A 20968-nucleotide genomic window follows, 5' to 3' on the forward strand; every position below is an offset into this window, starting at 1 on the left:
CCGCAGTGGGTGAGGAAGACAGCTCTCTTCCTATGTTCAGATATTCCTTGGAGCTCATTCCCTTCTAGAAACATGAGGAATCGGTCGATGTAGGATTCCCAGTCTTCAGTTGCTGGGTTGAATGGTGCGGGTGGCGAGTTGTTTCCAGCCATTTTGTCTCTCTTGGTCCTTGTTGCCACGTGCACAACTGGTCTCCTTTGTCTCATTATTCCACCTTCGTCGCCAGTGTTGCATCATGAGAACAAAGACTCGAGACCCAGTTGATCTTTTATTCTCTTTATTCTCTCTAGAACCTGACTGCCGGCGAAACCGCGGCAGCCTTTTTTATAGCGGGCTGCTCGCAGCTCGTGGCCAATTATGGCTCTTCAAATTTCCTGCCGTCCGGACCGACCAACCCAAGTTGAGTATGCAAATACATAACAATTTATTATGTAGATATGGCACTAATGAAGATCAGAGATAGCTAGCATTTTGGTCCATTATATGCGTCATAAGAGTAGCCCTCACGCTGGGCCATTTTATTATAAGAATCAATAGGGAAGGAGAGAGAAGTCAACTATCATGCACCTCACTGCCCCTTTCCTACTCTGGGCTGCACTTATTTGTGTACTGATGAAAAAGAAACCTTAGACTTCTAAAACTGTGCCATGTATATACTGCACCATATACAAGATAAGATTTTCCACCGAAGTATTTATGTATGAATAAGGAGGTAGATATCCTACATTCAGGGGTGGGATTCAAAAATTTTAACAACTGGTTCTGTGGGCGTGGCTTAGGTGGTGGGTGTGGCTTGGTGGTCATGTGACTGGGTGGACATGGCTTGGTGGTTATTGGCTGGGTGTGGCCAACTCAATATCACTCACATCGAGGCACGCATCTCCTCACCTGGCCTCTCATGACTGTGGGGATGCTGCAGGTGTGAAAAATGGTCATGTCACTTTTTTCAATGCCACTGTAACTTTGAATGGTCACTCCACACAAGCAAATTATCAGCAAAGGAGGGAAAAATAACTCCAGAGAAGTTCCTGAGACAAGAAGTCTACTCTTGCCAAGAATGTAATAAGGGTTAACGGAGAAGCAGTTTCTGTAAACAACACTAGAATGTTTCTTTCCTGCCTTCCTTACAGGATTAGGCCAGTAATTTCTTCTAACAACCAGTTCTCTGAACTGCTTAGAATGTTGACAACAGGTTCTGGCGAATAGGTGTGAACTGGTAGAATCCCACCCTTGCCTACATTGTCTGAGAATGCAAGTTAATATGTAGAGGATGTTCCAGTTGCCTATGATTCCAGATAATTGTGACATGCCTTTAAAATTCAGCTTTTGCCACTACTAATGAAATATACAGCCCACTCTTGGTGATCACCTCTCCAATTTTAATGCCAAAACAGAGTTTATTTCCCCTTTCAGTCATTTGAAACTATTTGCTATCTTTTTATTTCTTCCCTTCACAGTGCAACTACATCTTTCCCTTATTCCATTTATATTATAAACAGACCACAGTCTTTGAACTACATAATATATATGCGATTTTTATAAATAAATCACATCGGTGTTCTACTTTGTTTATTTATATTTTTTGTCATATCTTCCAGCAGCAAAAAATGTGCATGTGTACATTTATTGGCATATGAAAGTTATATAAAACATATAAAATTATGTACCCTGCACATATTTACTGGAAGAGGAAATTGTTCAGGTCTAATTGCAACTGAAGCTAGACACCTAAAGCTATGCATTGCATAGGATTTTTGTCTATGTTTATAAATTCTTCCTGTCTACCATTAAATTTATGGTCATCTTCTTTCAACTAATATTTATTATTAGTAGTTATTTAAAGAACTAGCTCATTTGTTCCCTTCCACTTGGTAAGTAGTACAGTGTATATCAGTGGTGGAATTCAAAAATTTTTACTACTGGTTTTCTGGGCATGGCTTAGTAGGCATGGTGTGGCTTGGTGGGCATGGCAGGGGAAGGAGGATACTGTAAAATCTCCATTCCCACCCCATTCCAGGGGAAGGATACTGTACAATCCTCATTCTCTCTACCCCACTAATCTGCTTTCCAGCTCCGTTCTCCTGTGCAGGGCAACAAAAGAAGACCCAGCTGATCAGCTGGGACTCAGGAGGCAGAAAATCGGGGTGTGGCCAGTCATAAGTGATATTCCGAACTACTCAAAATTTCCACTACCGGTTCTCCAAACTACTCAGAATTTTCACTACCGGTTCTCCAGAACTGGTCAGAACCTGCTGAATACCACCTCTGCTCTATATACATTTCACCTTTTTTAACACAAACATAAAAAAAGGTAAAAGAGAAAAATCCTTTCTAATTTTGAATCTTGTTATAAGTATCACCCATATTCCAGATACCGCTTAACAAAATTTCATATTTAGCAAGATGTGATTTTCTAAAATTTAAAACTTTAATATAGTTTTTGTTCTTCTGAGGTGATGAGCTGAAGATGAGAACCAGTACATGTGTTATTTTAAAGTTTTAGCAGTAATTTGACTCATAACTCTGCCTGAATTAACAGCTTGCTCCAGCTTTTGTGTTTTCCCATTGACCATAATGGCAAATTCAATAAACAGCTATAACTTCAGTTAGTTCAGACAATATCCATGCTGAATTTCAAAACTCATTGAATTGGTCCAATTCAATTTAAGGAGGTTTCAGAAGGAAATACAGCCCCTTGATTTCTACTCCCCCAACATTTGCAGTATATACAGAATATAGAACAATAAAGTTGGAAGGGATCTCAGAGGTCTTCTAATCTGACCCCTTGTTCAAGCAGGAGACCCTACATCATTTTAGACAAATGGTTGTCTAACCTCTTTCTGAAAGCCTTCAGTAAAGGAACACCCACAACTTCTGACAGCAAACTATTTCATTCGTTAGTTGCTCTCACCATTAGGACATTTATCCTTAGTTCTAGGTTGTTTCGCTCCTTAGTTAGTTTCAATCTTTTGTTTCTTGCCTTGCATTTTGGAAAATAGTTTAATTCCCTGGTCTTTGTAGGAGCCCCTCAAATATTGATGTCCCCCCCATTCCTTTTTTTTCATTAGACTAAAACACCCAATTTCTGTAACTGTTCTTCATAGATTTTAGCCCCCTAATAATCATTTTTGTTGTTCTTCTCTGCACTCTTTCCAGAGTCTCAACATCTTTTTTTGTATTATGGTGACCAGAACTGTATTATTCCAAATGTGTCCTTGCTAAAGCTTTATAAGGCAGTACTAATATTTCACATGATCTTGATTCTATTACTCTGTTAATGCAGCCTAGGATTGCATTTTCTCCTTTGGCTGCCGCTGCACACTATTGGCACATATTTATTTGAATCATAAAACAATTTGGACATTATTAACAATCTAAAGAGTTCAGTATTCATCCAAATATAGCAAATTAGGCAACTCTGAAAATAAATAAGAACTAATTCAACAGCAATAACATCAGCAATTGAAACAGAACATGTTCCATATTAGGAAAAATAGTTTTTTCTTTCAACAAACTTAAAATGCAAGATACATTATACCTGCAATGTGCCTCAAATCACATCTCATAGAAATTGAAATTAGCATGAAGATTTGGTAATCAGTAAAGCAGACATATGTATATCACACATTATTGCTCATCTGGTTCTATGCTTATATAAAAATTATCAGAAAACTTCAGCTTAGGGGGAAATTAGCAATTTTAAAACAAACGAAGTAGGAAAGTGCTCTCATGAGACTTCATTAAAGCTTTATAAATGATTAGCACAATTATGCTAGATGAAATCAATATATTATTTACATTGCTTTGCTCAAAGATTTATTATGCTCTATTGTTTCAACAATGAAATGCAATTAATAAATTGTCAGATCATTTTTCATGTTTTATTTGAAAATGTTTCAGCATATTTTAGCATATCAGTTTTTTTAGAGTAGCAAAAATACTCTAATGTATAACATTAATAAACGGTGATAGACTTCACTATAAATATTGCATCTGTTGCCAAGTAAAGTTACATTCAAAACAGAACATTGCAAACAGAAGTTCAGGGATTCTTTTGGTAGTACAGACATGTACCTTCTGCATTATTTTAAGATACTTTTCACTCTCTGAACTTTGCACACTAATAAACTAATGTAGAAACATTTTTGCCAGTCTGTTATGCATTAGAAATTAACACCATATTTGGTCACATACAAAAGTACTGAAGACTTCTTGAACTCTTCTAGTTTTGATTGACTAAAATAAAGACAAATGTGATGGAATTTCTTGGAAAGTTTTACTGAATCTAGTTCACATATTCAGTCATCCAACCGTGAGATAAAGAGGACTAGAGGGAAGCAATTCCCTGGACTTTTTCATGATTGATTCTACCCTTTAATAATGAGGTAAGGCACATTTACTCAAACCTGCTTGTCTTGGCAATGGAGATGAATGCATATATTTGACTATTGTGTGTGAAGGAGAACTAAAATTGTAGACTTTAGGAGAAACTCTCCAGAGGTGAGAACCGGAGAACTGGTAGTGGAAATTTTGAGTAGTTCGAAGAACTGGTAAATACCACCTCTGACTGGAGGTTTTACAGGTAACCTTCCCCTGCCACGGCCATCAAGCCATGCCCACAGAATTGGTAGTAAATTTTTTTGAATCCCACCACTGAAACCCTCCCATATTACCACCTCTTACAATACTAGACAACACAGTATCAACAGTAGAGACCTTCAAATTTCTAGGTTCTATCATATCTCAAGACCTAAATTGGACACCTAACATCAAAAACGTCATCAAAAAAGCACAACAAAGAATGTCCTTTCTGCAGCAAATCAGAAAGCTCAAATTGCCCAAGGAGCTGCTGATACAGTTTTACAGAGGAATTATTGAATCTGTCATCTGCACCTGGTTTGCTTCTGCAACCCAACAAGACAGACACAGACTTCAGAGGATAATTAGAACTGCAGAAAAAACAATTACTACCAACCTGCCTTCCATTGAGGGCCTATATACTGTACGAGTCAAAAAGAGGGCTGTGAAAATATTTACGGACCCCTCACATCTGGACATAAATTGTTTCAACTCCTATCCTCAAAACGAAGCTATAGAGCAGGGGTCTTCACACATGACAGCTTTAAGACTTATGGACTTCAACTCCTAGAATTCCTCCTCCAGTCATGTTAGCTCAGGAATTCTGGGAGTTGAAGTCTACAAGTCTTAAACTTGCCAAGTTTGAAAACCCTTGCTATAGAGCATTGCATAACAGAACAACTAGACACAAGAACATTTTTTTCTCGAATGCCATCACTCTGCTAAACAAATAATTCCCTCAACACTGCCAAACTATTTATTATGTCTGCATAACTATTACTATTAATCTTCTCATCATTCCTATCACCCATCTCCTCCCACTTAAGATTGTATGACTGTAACTGTGTTGCTTTGTATCCTTACAATTTATAGTTTCCTAGTATGATTTAATTGCTTATTTGTACCCTATGACAATCATTAAATGTTGTACCTTATGATTCTTGATTAATGTATCTTTTCTTTTTATGTACATTGAGAGCACATGCATCAAAGGCAAATTCCTTTTGTGTCCAATCACACTTGCCAATAAAGAATTCTATTCTATTCTACTCTATTCTATTTTAAAACAGAACTTAAACAAGAAGATACTGTAGAATGAAATAGAAGCCGTAATAAAGACAGTGTTTCTGTCTTCTAACTTTTAAGGTTGCAGGAGTATGGAGAGGCTATGCCTGCTGCTAATTAGATCTAAAGTGGCCTGATTTCCCATACAGGTTATTTATTGCTCTTGTATTCTTCTGCAAGTATGCTTGTTTCAGTGAAAAACATATTTAAAAATCCTATAATGCATTTCTAATCAATTTCACAGTCCTGGGGTATTTGGCAGATCATCCCTAGTGTTACTTATAGGGTCTTATTGAATATGAATCCATGGTTCTGTAAATAAACTTTGATTACAATTTCCATCATCCTTGACACTAATAATTTGTGTTGGGACTGATAATAGTAATGAACATCTAGAAGGAAATAATTTCTGCAGTGGTATTTTAGCGAATATAAAAAAAGATTCTACTAGGATTTACTCTAGACATTATTTTTCTGAGTTTTTGCCAATTCTAATTGATTTAATGTGGAAAATTTAAAAATACCATATCAAAATATACCCTTAATATATTATATCTGTACTGTGGGTTTTGAATTGGCTGCCAATCGGCTTCTGGTCGTAATTCAAGATACTGGTTTTTTATCTGGTCCATATATATGTGCATGTGTACTGGATGGGAAATTCTGGAAGTTGAAGTCCACATATCTCAAACTTGCCAAAGTTGAGAGACACTCTCCTAGATTTTTGCAACCCAGACTTGACAGATCTAAGCAAAGGTGTAGGGACAAAACAAGGGAGAAGAAGCAAAGGAATAGCTGATACCTAACTTTATCTTATTGTTTTTCATTTTCTTTTAACATTTAAGTTATGGCTAAAGCGGACTTGGAGAGACCAAGGGTGAAGTTTGCCCTCACTTACAGAGGTTATCCAGATGATTTATCCAGATGATTTGGAGCCCATCTCTCAGTCCAATCTACCTTGCAAGGTTGCTGTAGGGAAAAATGTGAAAAAGGAGGAGCACTCTGCAGGGTATCTTGAGCTACTGAAAGAAAGGCAGGATAAAACCATGGTGGCGCAATGGTTAGAATGTAGTATTGCAGACTAACTCTGCTCACACTGCCAGGAGTTCAATGCCTTTGGTCCTGTCCAGTTCAAAGTTGACTCAGCCTTCCATCCTTCTGAAGTTATGCTCCTGGTAAAATGAGGATCCAGATTGTTGGGGGCAATAAGCTGACTCTTTAAAACTGCTTAGAGTGGACTGTAAAGCACTACAGAGCGTTATATAAGTCTAAATGGTATTGCTATAAAAATAAAACACATTTTAAAAAGAAAATGTTAACTTTACAGTTTTATTTATTTATATATTTTTAATTCACAAGAGGATTTCCTTGGTAGATGTAATATTCATCTGTGATTGGTAGGAAAAGAAAACTATAGCACTTAAATACATTGAAACTGCATGAAAAATAACATTAGAAACAGAAAAAGAAGCAACAATGTAGCCAGTTTAAAGTGATCTATTAATAACAAGTGATAAAGTATTTTAAAGCCTCCCTGGAATTCTCATAATGTTCTACTGTTACTCTGAATTTAGTGATAATGAATATGTTGAAATGTTCTGTTGGGCTATACATTTCTTTCCAGCTCTCAACGTATTTTTTTTATCTAGTTCTATCACAGGATGTCTATCCAGTCCTCAGCATATTTTATCCTATCCAATTACATGACAGCTATATTTTCCTTCTGGCTGAGCTCTGTATAAGGAGAAAAATATTTAGAGAAGTTGAAAGATCTAGGTATGCATTTGTATTAAAAATAGAGTTGGGTAGGGGCCATTTTCCCAGATAATTTGTGGCTTTATTTCTTTTATGAGCACTAGTGTCTTAAAAAAAACCTTCCACAAACCTTCTCCCTCTTTTCATTCAGCTTTAGGTGGATTACTACAGCATGCTACTTTCTCATTTATTTATTTATTCAATTAAAATGACCATACATACATGCATGCATACATACATACATAAATACAAGCAATCTGGTACAGCAGAGATGTCAATAGGTATAAGGAGGTGCATTTTCCCCCCACACTATCCATGGGGACAATAATGCTCTCCATTAGGGGACCTCAACCTGAATGGCAAAGTAGGCTTTCAGATAGGAATTTGTCAAAGAGTCTGGCGAAATCATGAGAAGGAGTCAAATGGGGAATTAGTTTGGAATCCGTACATTGACATAAGAGGGTAAAGTCTGATTCCCCTTGAACCTTATCTAGGCTGACCCAGGTCTGATAAGATTCCTCTGTTAAAGGCTGGAACAATAAAACTGATAATTGAACTCTGATTGTTCATGCCTGACAAAATTTTATCTTTTGCTGCTTTATTTGAGTTATTGCAGACTGAATCATGCTAATTATGGAATTTACCACTGAGCTTTGATCCTCTTTCAATTAGTTACTCCACATCTGAAAACTATTATTATTTGCAGTAATCTACATTTAAAGAAGAAAAGAATAACAATGGTTAACAATTAACTTTCTAGATCTCTAGGAGTGGCTTGACAGGCAGGAGTCATAACAGAAAGAAGTTCAATGCACTTTCTACATTTTTCAACATTGTAAGGTAACTTAAATATGGGAGTAATCAATTAGATCATTTAGTGATCTCTTCATATGTTTCATGTCAGATTATCAACCTCTGATTTCTCCTTGAGAGCCTGCCATTAGTATTCCAATAGCATGTCTAACTCTGGGCATTAAATTAGGGCTGTATGTGCAGCACTGAATCTGTTGTAGCAGCAGGGATGAAATAATTTTGCTACTAACAATTGGTTTTCAACAAGATCAAAACTCTCCCTTATTTTCTGGAATTGAAACAAATGAAGCTAGAAGGTGACTGTTCATATTCATTTCCAACTATACCCAATCAGCATCCATGAGGCTGATAGAGTGCACCCTGCGGTTACAATGTCAGTAAATATGTAAAGTTTTTTTTCTATATTAAAAAAATTGCTTTGACTGCTTTGAAAATGTGATATCCTAGAAGGAACAGGGTTTTCTTGATTGAAGTTGTGCAGATTTCATACTCCAAATAAAAATAAACACATTTGTAATAAGAAAAATATACTGCCTGTCATTCTCAGTAGTGAAAAAGTTTAAAGCTATTACCATGATGATACAGGGAAAAAAAAACATTCATTCCCGTATTTCTTTAGGGAAAAACTAAGATAAAAGAATAAGATAAAACTGCAGCCTAATTGTGCATGAAAGGAAGAGAAAAGAAAGAGAAGGAGTGCAATGTTTATGGAGATTCTCAGTCATCCAGGTTATGGTTGTCCCAAAAGTGCTTTTTCAAGAGGCAACTGGACTTCCTGGATCTTTCCATTCCCCACCATCCAGTCAGAGCTGAAAAAGCTTCTTCGATGAGAAGCGAAATGTCTTCAAAGAAAAACCAGAAGGAATATAATAAACTTTTAAGATAAAATTATCCCAGTAGTGACAGGAATGCCTCTTAGACTTAGAGAAGTGGCTTACAGCTTATAGCTTTTTCAAAATTTGCTAGAGCTCATTCGTGAAAACAGCAATATCTTTTATTAATTCTATCCTACTTTAATTCTAGCCAATTATAGAATTATACAGATAGAAAGAACATTTCTAGGCATGGCACTTACTGGATTTATGCATTGGACTGAATGACCCAAATGGCTCCTTCCAACTTTGCAATTCTAATAATGAAAAAAAGTACAATAAACTAATGAATGGCAACTCAAATGGTGTAGTGATGATGGTGTTGAACTAAGAACAGCAATATCAGGTTCTAATCCACCCTTTGCTATGGAACCTCACTCAGTTTTGGGCAAAGTATATCAGCCCAACCTATTTTACACAAGGTTGTTGTAGAAAAAAATAGGTCTTTCATTGTGTTTTGATATAGGTGCTTACCAAATAAAAATATGACTACTTCTGAAACTAATAATAATCTTAATAATTATAATGTAATTAATAATAAATGTAATTCTAAAATGGCAGTGTCTTGCTTGGCTGTGTCTGCTTCGGGTCTCAAGAGTTTTGGAAATCAAAGTGTCATCCAGTTTGAGTGATTCTTTTTGTGTTGCTTTGGACTGTTTTGGTTGAAAGTGTCTATTCAGAGTTTTTGCAGGTTAATTCAGTGCCAGAAAAATAAACACAGATGGCTGATGCTTCATTTAACATCCTTATAAACATAACAGGTAGATTTTACAAACCAGTTGTAGATTTCTCCAACATGGAGCAAACTCAGACAGAAACATATTGCAAGTAACTTCAGCAGCACACAGAAATAGACATCAGTTGCACTTTAGTTCAGCAGGCAAGCAGAGGAGGGAAGCATTTCATTTTCAATAGACAGACTCAGAGCTCAACATAGCTTCAGAGCTGCAGAGCTTCACATAGCCGCCATGCCTAAGCTACTTCTAGTTTCAGTTTCCAATCTAGGCTACTTCTAGTTTCAGTTTCCAAAACAGTCCTCATTCGCTGACTTAGTTGCTATGCTTATTCATTGGCTGACCTTGTTACCATGCTCTATTCCAGTTCATGAATATACTCTGACAGTGTCAGCAGCAAAAACATTGGTGGGTTGTGTGCAGTGGTGGGAGTCAATTTTTTTTACTACCGTTTATGTGGTTGTGGCTTAGTAGGCATGGCAGGGAAAGGATATTGTAAAATCTCCAGTCAGAGGTGGTATTTGCCGGTTCTCTGAACTACTCAAAATTTCCAATACTGGTTCTCCAGAACTGGTCAGAACCTGCTGAATATTCCCTCTGGTTGTGTGGCAGGTGTGAGATTGGCTGCAATCTCTGAAAGCACTCAGTGTTTTGGGTCGTGTGAGCAGCCTATGAAGCAGGGAAATCTCCTTCCGGCACCGAGTGTCTTCCGAAGTTGAAGCAGTGTGATTGAAAGAAGAAATGAAGCAAACATGGAGGGCTAACCACGAGGCTAAAAGGCTAATCCATATAGAGTGTCATTACCATCTATTTTGTTTGCTAATGTGCTCCTTCAAGCCTAAAATGGATTACATGAAGCTAAAATAAATAACAAGCTGGCAGGTGAGAAACTGCTGTGTCATCACTGCAACAGAAACTTGGTTAGAGCGTTCCATCCCGGATAGTGCTGTTAGCTGTATCTGTTAGTTGAAGTGCTGCTCGTTGAAAGGTGGGTGGACTTTCATCATTTTGGCTTATATTCTTTTGAAAGTGGATATCAGAGTTTCATATTTTTTAGTGTATCAGTTGTTCACAGAAAAATAATGACAAAAAAGCTTAGCTTAGTTTAGCCTACTGTGTTTAGCTTAGTTTAATTTAGCTTAGTTTAAAACTAATGTAAGAATATAGTAAGAATAGTGCAATACAATCATATCCTTTGCCATTCTCACCATATTGGAACCATATCAAATCACTTGGCTTAAATAATGGATGGGCTGGAATCTAACTGACATACAGTAAGAATAATACAACAATATTTGATATAGGTATTTGATAAAGGTGTGTGTGTGTGTGTGTGTGTAATTTATTTATTTATTTTGTCAAGTGATTATTAGATAACAGGTATAAGTATAAACATGGTTATGAATACATGAAATGAATACGAATAAGAAAAAAAAAAGAAACAATAGGACAGGGACGGTAGGCATGTTGGTGCACATATGCATGCCACCTACAGACCTCCTAGGAAAGAGGTGAGGTCAATAGTTGAGTTTAAGGTCAAAGTTTTTGGGGTTTGGGAAGAAACCACAGAGTCAGGTAGAATATTCCAGACATTGACCACTCTGTTGCTGAAGTTGTATTTCCTGCAATCAAGTTTGGTGCAGTTTACCTTGAGTTTGTATCTATTATGTGCTCTTGTATAGTTGTGGTTGAAGCTGAAGTATTCATTGACAGGTAGAACATTGCAATATATAATTTTATGTACTATACTTAGATCGAAGCGAAGGTGACATAGTTCTAGGTTGTCTAGGTCTAAGATTTCAAGTCTGGTGGTATAAGGTATTTTGCTACGAGTAGAAGAGTGGAGAACTCTTCTTGTGAAATATTTCTGAACTTTCTCAATTGTATTAATATCAGATATGTAGTGCGGGTTCCAGACTGATGAGCTGTATTCAAGTATTGGTCTAGCAAATGTTTTGTATGCTCTAGTTAGTAGAGTGATATTACCAGAGAAAAAGCTATGCAGGATTAGGTTTACAACTCTTAATGCCTTTTTTGGCTATGTAGTTACAGTACGATGTAGTTACAGTACTCTAGCACTTAGATAATTTGAAATGAGCACTCCAAAGTCCTTGACAAAGTTGGGGTCATCAGCAAGGTCTTGACTATTCAGCTTGTATTTTATTTTCTGATTTTTTTTGCCAATATGTAAGACAGAGCATTTATTTGTTGAGATTTGAAGTTGCCATTTGTTTGACCATTCCGACACATATTCGAGGTCTTTTTGAAAGATAGCAGTATTGTTGGTGGTGTTGAATAGCTTTACATCATCAGCAAAAAGAATGCAATTGCTCGTAGTATGATCACAATATGGTCATTTTTATAGAGTACGAAGAGACTTGGTCTTAGAACACTGCCTCGGGGGACACCACTGTTGGCAGGTACAGAATTTGATAGGATGCTCCCAATTTTGACCATTTGTTGCCTGTTTAATATGAATGCTTCTATCCAGTTATACAGGTATATGGAACCTCTATTTTTAGAAGTTTGTTTTATATATATAAATCTATTGGTCTATCCAATGTATAGAATAGAAGAATAAGTACCCGCCTGGATGAACACAAAAATGCAGTAAAAAAGCTGGAACACACTTTGTCACTAGTTCAACACATGAAAACAACAGGTCATAGCATCGACTTCAATGGCACCAAAACCCTAGCCACTATAGAAAACCCCAGCTACAGAATTATCAGAGAAGCCATAGAGATTGAAAAAAGACCTGAAAGCATGAATAGAAGAGATGACTCCACCAGACAGTCAATTATTTGGAAGCCTGCACTCACAAACAAAAAAATCTCCATACCAAAAACCAGGCAAACACCTGGGCACAAACAGATCCCCCCTGATACCTCCAGCTCAAACACACCCCAACCAGGCACCCAGATGAAACCTAGCTTCCTAATAAATGATAGCAGTCCATTTACTCAGAGCCAAGCCGCACTAAAAGCCTCCAATACAGGAAACACAATGTTGCCAGCCAATCAAGACAAAAAGAAGCTACAAAACAAACAGAAGATATTAGAAACACCAATCAAGCAGAACACAGCAAACTTCAAGACCAATAAACACAGACCAAGACTCCCAACAAATCAGGATGAAGAAAAAACCATTCTGGCACAGCAGTAGGCAAGCCCCAAATTTAAAACTGAAACAACTGTAAAAGTCTGACTCACAGACGAACACAATACAGAAGCCTGATGATGGCCGATGAGATTCTGCCAAAACATTGCTACAACTTTAAAAGCACAACTATAATGATGTGGGAAAATACCCCCAAAAAGCTGAATACCATACATACATACATACATACATACATACATACATACATATATGGATCTTTGGTTATTCGGGTTTTCTCCACGTAAAATTAGAAGTATCTAGGCAACATTTCGATGAAGTCTCATTTATCATCTTCAGGCTTGTGTCTTCAGCTCTGTGCTTCTCAGAGTAATGTGAGCTTGCAGCTGCTTCTTCCTTTTAACTGCTAGTGGGGGTGTGACTTGATTGGGTGGGGGCTTGGCTGTGTTCTGATTGGGTGGGTGTGTTCTCATTGGTTGGGGGTTTGGCTGTGTTCTGATTGATTGGGGAGTCGGCTGTGTTCTGATTGGCTGGGGGTGTGTTCTGTTCAGGTGAGGGCTTGGTTGTGTTCAGGTTAGTCTTAGTTGCTGGGGGATTTGAGCTAGTGAGCTGTGATCCTGCTGTTTGGCTTCACGTTTGTGGTCATGCTGCATCTTCATGGTGGGCATCAGTTCGCTTCATGTATGGATTGGAGGGGTTTGAAGCGGGTAGTGATGCAGCTGCGGTGCAGCTACTAGTCTGTGGTCATGTCTCATCTGTGTTGGGTGTGAGTCTGCTTTCTATGTGGAAGTGTGGTGGTAGCATCTTGTGTGGCCCTCGTGGGTGTGGGTCTGGTGTCATTCTTCATGTTAGGTACTCATCTGTCCATGAGGGCGGGTTTCCAAATGGCTGGTAGGCGGGAGGTGTCATCTCATTTATTCATGCTGTGTGGGCATTTTTCTATCTCTATGGCTTCTCTGATTATTCTGTTTTTTTAAGTGTTCAGTTTTGGCGATAGTTCTGGTATTTTTAAAGTCAATCTCATGTCCTGTGGCTTTGAAGTGTTGGACCAGGAAAGAGGTTGGTTCTTCTTTTTTGATTGAGTTCTTGTGTTCTTCAATGCGTGCACTTATTCTTCTGTTAGTTTGTCCGATGTATGTGGTGGGACAGGCGGTAAAAGGGATTTCATATACTCCTTGGTTTTCTAACTCAATTTTTGTCTTTAGGGTTTCTTAGGATGGTGGATATTTTTCTGTTTGTGCAGAATGCTGTTTTAATGTGTTTTTGGAGGATCTTGCTGATTTTGTCTGTAGTGCCTTTTATATATGGGAGGAGGGCTTTGCCGTTCTCTTGTTCTCTGTCTTGGATTTTGGTTGGGGTTTCGTTTTGCATTAGGTGGGTAATCTTCTTTCTTGGGAATCCATTGGTTGTTAGTACGTTAGTGAGAGTGTGTAGTTCGGTTTTTATGTGTTGTTCGTCGGCTAAGCATTTTGTTCTGGAGATGAATGTCTCGGCTACAGAATTGATCTGTGCTGGGTGGTGGTGTGAGAGTGCATGTAGATAGTGGTTTGTATGTGTTTTCTTCTGGTAGATGGTGTGTCCTAGGGAGCCATTGGATTTTTTGTATACTAAGAGATCTAGGAAGGGAAGTTGATTGTTAGATTCTGTTTCCATGGTGAATTGTATTTTGGGGTATAGGCTGTTGAGGTGTGTGAGGAAGTTGTTCAGTTTTTCTTTCCCGTGTGGCCAAATTATGAAGGTGTCATCTACATATCTGAGCCAGAGTTTGGGTTTGTGATCATATTTTTCTAGAGCTTGTGTTTCAAAGTGTTCCATGTAGAGGTTTGCGATGACAGGTGAGGGGGTGCTCCTTCTATTTGTTTTTATTTTTGTCCATTGTAGGTGAAGTATGTATTGGATAGGCAGTGGTTGGTCAGATCTAGGATGTGCTTGGTGGGGTTGTATTTGTTTTGGATGGTTGTCAAGGCTTCTTTTATTGGCACTTGGGTGAAGAGGGATATGACATCGAAGCTCACTAGTAGGTCGCTGGGTTGTAAGTTTTGTTTCTTTATGATCTCGACGAACTGGAATGATTTTCTTATGTGTGAGTTGATGGATTCTGCATAGGGCTGTAGTTGTTTGGCGAGAAATTTGGCTAGGTTTTGTAGAGGTGAGCCTCTGGAGCTGTCTATTGGTCTAAGGTTCCTTCTTTGTGTATCTTAGGGAGACCATAAAGCTTAGGGCATCTGGATGATTTCTCTCTGGGTATGATTCTTTGCTGGATTTCTTCGCTGATGGGGGAGGATTTTATTTTGGATCTGGTGGTTTTTTCTAGGTAGGTGGTGGGGTCTGTGTTTAGGGGTTTGTATGTACACACAATTGTATGTATGTACTCTGAGAAGCACAGAGCCAAAGACAAAAGCCTGAAGATGATGAATGAGACTTCATCGAAATGTTGCCTAGATACTTCCAATTTTACGCGGGAGATTCTATGATAAATTGACTGATTTAGATAAGATTTTGACAGGTACTGATGAAAAGGTGATTAAAAAATTATATGGTTATTTATTGGAAATTAAACTAGAGGAAGAACAAGTTAAAGAAACTATGATTGCTTGGGGGAAGAATTTTGGATATGGGATTGATTTAGAGAAATGGCAAAAATTGTGGTCTCAAAATTATAAAATGACAATGTCAACAGCATATAAAGAAAATTTGTATAAGATGTTTTATAGGTTGCATTTTCCCCCAACAAGAATAGCAAGAATGTTCAAGAATAAATCCAAAAAATGTTGGAAATGTCATCAGATACCTGGCTCATATTACCATATGTGGTGGACTTGTGAGGACGCTAGAAAATATTGGACTAAAATTCGCACGCGGTTGGAAAAAATGACAAAGAAACACATAGACTTGAAACCAGATATTTTTGGGGGGGGAATTTTACCTGACATATATAGTAAAGATTTGAAATACCTGATTGTAAATGTATTAACAGCGCTAGGATTGTATTTGCTAAAAATTGGAAAACTGAGAAAATACCATTGCAGAGGAAATCATTAAGAAAATATTGGAATGTGCTGAAATGAGTAGATTGACATTTGAAATTAGAGAACAAGAGGATAAACAATTTTATAAAATTTGGGACCTTTTCTATCAATGGTTAGATAATAAAACACAATAATAGAATATCTAGAATTCAGAAAATAATGAATATATAAAGATATATTTCTTTTTTTGATATCATATTTATAAAATGTTTTTAGGATAGATTTGGTAGGATTATATGAATTGTTATAAAATAAATTAAGTAAATTATAGTTATCTCGCAAAGTATGAATGAATAAAATTATAGTCAAATGATTGTTTAATAGCGATACTAGGGTATTTAATCTCTGATTGATAATATAAGTTATTATGCAATGTAACTGTAATTGAGACTACGAAATGGATGCACAAAAAATTGGTAAACCAACCGACACACTGTTTGTATATTTATGAAAGAAAGCTGGATATTTTTAAGTTTTGTTTGTTTTTGTTTGTCTTTAAAAACCAATAAAATTGTTTTCAAAAAAAGTTTATGTGAAAAGTTTTGCAGCTGTGATCCATTGATCATACTTAAGTCAACATGAGTAGTGCTGTAATTAAAGTCTTTGATGTTAAGAAATAAAGACATTTGTCCTGGCCAGTTTGCAATTAATCACTTTATTCAAAAGGTAGTTAGAATGAGTTGTGATGCTTTTTGTCAGAAAGTTTTCAGCAGAGGTCAAAAGGCAAATACATTTTCTGTAAATGTTTCATCTCAGTGGAAATCACTTTTTGTGATTGGTCCAGTATTAAGATTTTTTAATCTTTTGGAGTAAATTTAATGTTTACCTATTTTTTTTAATTTATTAAACAATTTTTCTTATATACAATATAATTTCCATTCATTACAATGCTTTCATGATGGTATACATACTTTTACATAAATCTTAACTATCTATACACTTGTCTATGTTGCTTAATCTAACTTTATCCACTATATCTTTTATCTTATTATTTTATTGTCTTCTTCTCTATTCAACTTTATATCTATTATTTAGTCAATTATACAGTATATTCCATGTCAAGTAATAATCTGTTTCCTCTTTTTCCTTTATCTCCATGGTCAACTTATCCATCTCGGCAAATTCTAGTATTTTTCTTATCACATTTTCCTCTGGTACCATACTATCATTTTTCCAATTCTGTGCATAAGTTATTCTTGCTGCCATTAATAAATGTAGCATGAAATACTCTGTTTTCTTATCATATTTTTCTGTTATTATACCTTATAGAAAAGTCTCTGGTCTTAATTCAATTTGCTGTTTAATTATTTCTTCTAATAATGCTTAGCTATCTTTTAATTCCTTTACTTATCTTGGTTACTTCCAGTAAAGGTCCATATTCTTTGTAGAAATGTTTAATGGTAAAGGTTACTTCCTTTTATCATTTATGGGCCTTTGCCTTTCTTATTAACCAAACCAAACTTTTTTAAAGCTGTAACATTTCAGATAAGTAATGACTGTGGAGTTGGAACTGCTAATAGATACAACGAATAACCATTTAACCTACATTTCATTTAGTTCATCTGCATCTAACTTCATGTGCCCATTATAAATATGTTTTTGTATGTATATACAATGATTATAGAGATAGTATACATGCAGACAACATGTGGAAGAGAATGCAAGTAATAATTAGGGAACCTAGAACTCTGCAGCATTTCACATTCGAAGGAGAAAACGTGCTCTGGAACTATAACCACACATACTCTAGACTAAATATCTGGCTAACAGTATGAACTGTATAATTAAAATAATTAAATTTAGGTTGGTTATGTGTATACAGGTTGGTTATGTGTACATGAACACATTCTTCTTCAAAAAATTCAACTTCAAATTCAAGAGCTAGTTGATGTAGTGGCTAAAGACTGGGTTAGTCCTTTCTTAGGCATGAAATTTGGCTGTATGAAGTTGGGACTGTGATACAAAGTATGTAAATTTTAGATGAGTAAAGTTAATTCAAAGTACCTTTAAATGACTTTCATTTGACAATAATCCTCCAGGTTTCTGATTACTATGTATAAGGGTTCATCTTAGAACTAGTGATTACAATCTCAGTGGAATAATTCTATTTCACAGGTATTGTATTTAATTATATAACCTTTTGAGGACTATTGCCAACTTACCATCTCACAAAAATAAAATTAGTTTACACTGGTGTGGATTATTTTCCCCTTTTCTGCTGTATAATGAATGCAAAGAAAAAAGGATCCTTTGCAGACAAATACGATAAAAGCCAATTTTCCAGTGTAAGAGATCTTGGCAATGATATGGCTTCCATCTATCACTAAAACTCAATTAAAACAGTTTTCTATCTCCAACTAAAACAAACTGTTTACCTATATTTGTTCAATTATTTCACAAGAGGTTGAAGTCCCAGTTGTAAGAGTAATATAGGCATCTCGGGATATATCATGGGTCAACAAATTTAACCCAAGGAAAAGAAACTAATCTTTAAGTTGCAACTTGATCCTGGCCTCCTACCTTCTTTCTTCAGTAAATGGATGCATTCTAAAGTTATTTGTAGTTCACATTATGTTTTAACAATTGCCAAATTGAGAATAATAGGGATATGTTCTGTTGCTTTTGTTACAAAGTATTAAATTTGTCATTTTAGATTAGCATTAAAATTGAAACAGGAATTATATGGATTTAGCCGACTAAAAATATTTGTAGAAGTGTGGTACTTGCTACTTTCAAAAAAACAAACAACTCCCCTTTGTTTTATAGTTAATTGGTATCATTTTATATCTGTAGTGTATCATTTATGGGAAAATCAATAATATTATGCCCAACAGAGTTTGCTTCTGAAGTGACCTAAACTGGAATGAACCATAATTACCAAATGACTCTTTAACTCACAATCTCCAAGTTTCTGGCATGGGGCCTTAATCACTACATCAAAATGGCTCTTGAATTAGGATGCTTGAATTTGGAGTTAAATTTTGAAAGGAGAATTTCACCAGGCCATTTTCAGGTTGAATTCAGTTTTAGCAACTGTGCCAGAAACAAAATGTTGACACTTTTTCTGATTTTTAAAATAAAAATAAAAATCCTTTTTTAATTGAAAGGTTAAAATAGCTGATTCAGCAGCATGAAAACTTAATCAGTTAAAAATAGCAGTTTTTTAAAAAAAGAAAATAGAAGAAAATATATCATGCAAACAGAATATTCAAGTGGGAGTTGCTACTTTGAGTGTGCTTTTCATGATTGTAATGACCTATCCTCCAATTGGTTGAGGCTCAAAGCAATCACATAGATTTTCCGGATGGTTTATCTCCAACCTGGAAATTCAAACCTTTACATTGCCAGTGTAATTGAGTCTATCAACTTCTAGTAATCTTCTTCTTATCTTTCCTCCCACCTGTACCAGCATTGTAGACCTTGTTCAGAGAGCAAGATCTTGGCATAGTATGTCCAATATATGATAATTTGACCCTAGTTATTATGCATTGATTTGTTTCATGATCTGTTTGTTTTCTTTTTATCGATGGCATTTTCTCTGATACCAAAGTTCATAAGTATCGATACTCCTCCTATCCTTTGACAATGCTTTGCTTTGATAGACTGTTACAGGGAAACCATTGTTCTCACTGTTTTTAACTTTATGGGTATAGATACATCCCAGCATCTGAATATGTTTTCCAAGGCCTTCATTGCTATTCTACTAAATGCTAGTTTGATAATGTGTTTATTGCTATTCTACTAAATGCTAGTTTGATATGCCGCATCCTTTAACAAAGCCTAAAGAAAGCTGAATCAGGAAAGGAATTTTTGCAAAGCAAATATAACCTATATATGGATTGGAGCACAGTACTGATGTGTGAATGGGAGATGGTCCTTAACTTTATTTTTCAAAGTGAATTAATGGGATGAGCACCTTCTAGTTTAATATACAATCAAAACACCATTACTTTTGTCTCTTATGAATACTCTAAATTTTGCCCTGTTACCCTAGAGATATTCATTTCAAATACCTTACTCTCAAGAATTCATTTCAAAATGCATATAGAAAGGCATAATTTTAGAAAATGCATATTTTAGGAGAAAATCCATTCAGGAATGTTAGGGTTTTCTTGGCTGATTGATTGCAACAATAAAATAAAAAATAAATATTAAAACCACCATTTCTTCCTTTACTATTTAATTTTCCTAGGTATTATAAAGTATAGTAAATTAACTCAATTCCTGCCGTATTTAGTATTTCTAACATCAGAAAAGTAAAGTAAACCATTCCTTGCCTGAGCAGTTAGAAAATGTGGTAAACTGTACTGATGGAAAAGTTAACACAATAATGTTTTGAAGAACTCTATAGTTAAGGACAGTTTTCATTTTGTAACTACATCAATAGAACTTTTCCTTAAAAATGATGTTCATATGTAGAAATGGTTTACTGGCTAGAAATACTGAATGTGGGTTTTCTAATTCTTATTTCTCTTTGAGACTTCTATTTATACCCTGTTTGTTTATTTTTTTTTTCATTCTTTTTTTTGAATCATTTATTTTGGTTTATCTTGGTATTTTGTTTATTTTCATAAGAATTTAAATGCAGATTTTTATAATATCTTTACATAAAAATGTTCAAACCAATGAAACAGAATGAATGTATAATTTCAGAAGAAACTTATTTAACTATAAATAAAATGGTCAATCCATTCCTAATCTGTTTTTTAAATCAATCAATCAAACCAAAGAGTATTCCATTCCTAGTTTATATGTTTGTAAAAAAATAAATGAAATAAACATAAGAGTAGTTTATTTTTTTTATATTGTCCTGATGTTTTTGTCTATTGAAGATGAAAAAGCTGTGGTTTATGAATTCTTAAAGATACCAGGTGTGTAGAAGGCCTGGCTATTGTTATTTTTAGTAAATCAAAGCTTCTGTGGATACCAGAAATCTTTTTCCATAGGTAGGCATGTTCTGCAACATAGTTTTATGCTCTGGGGGATTGAATCTTTCACATATCTG

The sequence above is a fragment of the Pseudonaja textilis genome, chromosome 1 (genome assembly GCF_049901715.1).
Source record: "Pseudonaja textilis isolate UNSWEBS1 chromosome 1, rPseTex1.2, whole genome shotgun sequence".
In the NCBI taxonomy this organism is placed as follows: domain Eukaryota; kingdom Metazoa; phylum Chordata; class Lepidosauria; order Squamata; family Elapidae; genus Pseudonaja; species Pseudonaja textilis.